Consider the following 4,680-nt stretch of genomic DNA (forward strand, 5'->3'; position numbering starts at 1 on the left):
TTTTTTTTTTTTACCAAAAAACTCATTGGGCAAGGTATTATTACAAATTTACAATAAAAACATGATTAATTAATAATTAATATTGGAGATTAATACTTAATTACATGGATTCAATTGCTGAGGAATCCATAAAACTCTCGCTGATGGAATTTCATATCAACCACTCGATTGATCGCTCGAGCCTATCGAAAGGGTGGCCCACTAGATGAATGGCCAAGATTGATGGATAAAGAAGAGATGTAATTGTGTCAATGTAGTCAAAAGCATTAAAGAAAGCAGATTTTTTTATTTTAATTTACACGGTTTTGACTTTATTTTCCTCTTTTTTTCTTTTCTTTTTCTTTCCCTGCACAATGACGAATTCGGCAAAGCGCTGTCGGGCAGCGCAATCATCGCGCATGTGACTGTGGCCCATGTTGGTTTGGTGGAGCAGTTACTGAACAAAAGCAAACCCTTGATCAACGAACCTGAACCGTTTGATAGTGCTGGATCAAGATCAATAATTTCCCCCTTATCTGTTCTTAGCTTTCTTCATGATGTGAAACGGACCGGTTAATAATTGCAGCGGGTCAAACTGGGTCCGACCAGAGCAACTAATGGCGAAAGCAAAACCCTTTTTTAGGCTTTTAATATCATGGTGGGTGGGGAGGCTGGGCCCGTATTAGTATCATAGTGGCCCATGGTACTAAAGGACAACAAGAGGCTAAGCCCAGATTAACCTGGCCCACCTGATCAAAGACTGTTGAACTGAAACAAGACATGCTTTAAATCTTGTTTAGATAAGGCTAAAATGTTGCACAATGTGGCTATGAAAAAGCCAAACAAGTCTTATCCACATCTCCATCTTTTGTATCGTAATGTTTGGCGCAATTAGAGCTTATTGCTTGATGAAATGGTAAAATTTCGGACTTTTAAGTGTGAGACTGTAGGTTTAAGATTAAAAAATGGTCACTTTCTGAACCAAGAAAGAAAAATGAAATCCACAATTTGACTCTATAGCTAATCTTCCCTCCCAAGACTTTGGATAACTAGGGCCTAGGAGACCGGGACCATAAAGCTCAGCTCTTACGGCTCGCTTGAGAGGGTTGAGCTGAAGATTTAATCAAAGTAGTTCAGCTGCTTTTGAACACTTCCTATAAACTATTCAAAGAGGCTGAAGCAAAAAGTTCTTCACCAAACATTGCCAGTAGGCTATCCCATATAAGGCCCACCTTGAAAATCCAAAAGCCGCTAAACTTCGGTGATATAATTGGTTGGTCCAAAGGAACACATGGCCTCACCTAGAGGAGGCAACATGATGAGCGATAATTGAGTTAGTTACAATTCTGAGATCGTTATGAATATTGTTATAATCATTGTAATCATGCCAACTTGGCGTGATCATTTATGTGTAATGGTCACCTTCTATAAATGTAATCGAAAACCATGAATAAGGATCATCGAGAAATTATCTTTCTGTTACTTGTTGTCTTTTCCCTTGTAAACAGTGGTCTCCACTATAGCTCGGGGTCGAAAAAAGGCTTCTTCCTGTCTCCGGAAGGTAACTGATATCATTTTGGTATCAGAGCCAGGGGAGGTTGACGAAGAAGACAGGAGAATGGCCGAAGAAGAAGACAGGAGAATGGGCGAAGTTAAAGAACGTATTAGTAACTTGGAGAGTAACCATAATGACATCAAGGCTTGTCTTGTAGAGATTTTGGATCGCCTCAACTTCCTCAATGCTACAAGTGGGAAGCTAGAGATAAGCCTCCAGTGGAGTTGTGGCTCCTAATCGCGACCCTATCGGTTCGATACACACAGGGGGGTCTCAGTTTCTTCCACAACGGCGACTTAAAATAGAGATACCTAAGTTTGGGGGAGCAAACCTGGATGGATGGCTACTTTTAACTAAGCAGTATTTTATTCTTCATGAAGTCCCCAAGGACTGGCGGGTCATTGTAGCGAGTATGGGGTTTGAGGGGAATATTGTTGAATGGTATTGCTGGTTCAACAAATGCAACCCTTAGCCCAGTTGGCAACAACTCACATCTGAGCTCGATGACATATTTAACAGAACCTTGGGGGAGAATGTAGCGAGGCAATTGTCCAAGATAATACAAACCTCTTCTATGCATGATTACATCAAAGAATTCCATATGCTCTCTTGCCATGTCAAGGGGTTGCCAGAGGACTATCTAGTTGGGTGTTTTGTAGTCGACTTAAAACCAGAAATTAGGCCTGGGTTGCTAATTTTGAGCCATCCATCATTGCCAAAACCTTAAGGTTGGCTCGCTTGGAAGAGGAAGAGTGGCTGGCTAGAAGGAGACAGAGTAAGCCTAAACTAGGGAAACCTTGTACAGTAGGGATACTGGCCAAGGCTCTGACCAACACTAGCACCAAGGTCTTGCTGGAAGTGAAGCGTCTCTCTCCTGCAAAAAAAACCCATGAAAGGAGAGAACGTGGTCTCTGTTTTAATTGTGACAAAAAATATATTCCACAACATCAATGCAAAAATCATAAATTATTTTGGATTGTGGGTGATATGGAGGATGAGGAGATAGGTGAAGAAGAAGGTTCAAGGGAAGACTAGATGAACGGGACAAAGAGTGATACACCTAAGATCTCTCTTCATGCCATATCAAAGGGCAGCTCGTCACACATGATGAGGTTACAAGGTGTGTTGGGTGATCAACAACTCATAATGTTGGTTGACAGTAGCCAACGGAGACTTCTTAGAAGGAGCTACAAAATGTTTGCGAGTACTCATCAAAACTCAAGGAGGTACTATGGTTGTTGATTTTCATTTACTTCAACTACAAGGTTATGATGCTATCTTAGGCACCAAATGTCTCACAACACTAGGGCCAGCAATTGGGGATCTAGCAAACTTAACCTTACAATTCACAGATGAACTAGGCACCCACACACTAAGAGGTATCAATTCACCATCTCTAAGGATGCTAGGAGCCAAGAAGGCCCTACAGTCACTAATGAAGGAAGGCCACATTTTCCTCATGCAACTTGGACACATAACAGAACCTCAAGGTATTATTGATGTAGACCCTTAGACTAAAGCCATGCTTACAGAATTTGAGGATGTCTTCCAGTCCCCAATTGGGCTTCCACCTCCTCGGTACTGCAACCATTCTATACCTTTGATTGAAGAAGGGAAACCCATCAGTAGTCGGCCTTACAAATATCCACATGCCCAGAGAAAGAAAATTGAAAATATAATTTTTGAAATGCTAAAGGAAGGTGGTTAGAGGCTTTTTGAAATATTGTTTTTGAAAATATTATCCAGCTGAGCTCTAGCCCCTTCTCAACACTGGTTCCTTTAGTTAAGAAAAATGATGGTGGTTAGAGGCTTTGTTACGGGGCCCAAAATCGCATGACCATTAAAAAATGATTTCCTATACCTGTTATTGATGAACTAATAGATGAGCTCCATGATGCCAGAATTTTCTCCATGCTTGACCTTAGGTCTGGGTACCACCAGGTACGGGTCAACCCCATTGATATTCCAAATACTGCCTTCCACACTTCAGAAGGGCATTTTGAATTTCTGGTGATGCCTTTTGGGCTTACCAATGCCCCAACTACCTTCCAGTCTCTAATGAACTATGTCTTCAAGGAGTATCTACGAAAATTCATATTGGTATTTTTTTATGATATCCTGGTTTATAGTAAGACTCAAGAAGAGCACTTGGACATTTGAGGGCAACTCTAGAAATTATGAGAAACCACAAGTTGTATGCCAAAAGAAGTAAATTCCAATTAACCACTAAGAACATTGGGTATCTTGGACATGTAATCTCACAACAAGGGATTGTAGTTGATCAAGTTAAAATTCAGGCCATGGTCTCTTGGCCTAAATCACAAACCATTAAAGAGACGAAAGGGTTCCTTGTATTGACAGGATACTATCACAAGTTCATAAAAAAATATGGGTTGATTGCAACACCACTCACTAGAAGGCTTAAAAAGAATGAATGGGGATGGGATGATTCTACAGAAGATGCCATTAAGGAAGCAATGACATCAGCCCTTGTGTTAACTCTTCCAAATTTTAGTCAGGCTTTTACTCTAGAATGTGATGTTAAGTGGGCATGGCTTAGGAGTTGTTCTTTCACAAAATGGAAAACCCTTGGCATTCTTCAACAAGGCATTGAAGGGGCAAGCCTTGAATCTTTCAACATATGACAAGAAGCTCTTGGCGGTAGTGGTGGTGGTTCAAAAGTGGAGGCCATATCTATTAGGAAACTGATTCAGCATTCTCATTGACCATAAAATTTTGGGTTACATCTTACAGCAACGTTTGACCACACCAACCCAACAACGACTTCTCAGTAAATTAGCTGGATATGGTTATGAGATCAAGTATCAAAGAGGGAAAGAAAACATAGTGGTTGACGCCCTCTCAAGGCAGGCCAAAGGGGAGCTGATGGCAATCACGGCTCAAGTTCCTAGTTGGAAAGAAGAGTTAAAGAAGGAGGTTGCAAACTTGCAATTGATACCTATCTACAGAAGTTTATCACTGGGGACAGAGATATGAATTCTCCATATGAATGGAAGGCATGCCTCTTGTGGAAGCAAGGTCATATTGTTCTTAGCCCCACATACCAATTCCGAAGAAGATTGTTTGCAAAATCCCACGAGACACCTAAAGGAGGACAATCATGGTATTTAAATACCATACAAAGA

This window comes from Nelumbo nucifera, chromosome 6 (assembly GCF_055504915.1).
Source record: "Nelumbo nucifera cultivar China Antique chromosome 6, China Antique-T2T, whole genome shotgun sequence".
Lineage (NCBI taxonomy): Eukaryota > Viridiplantae > Streptophyta > Magnoliopsida > Proteales > Nelumbonaceae > Nelumbo > Nelumbo nucifera.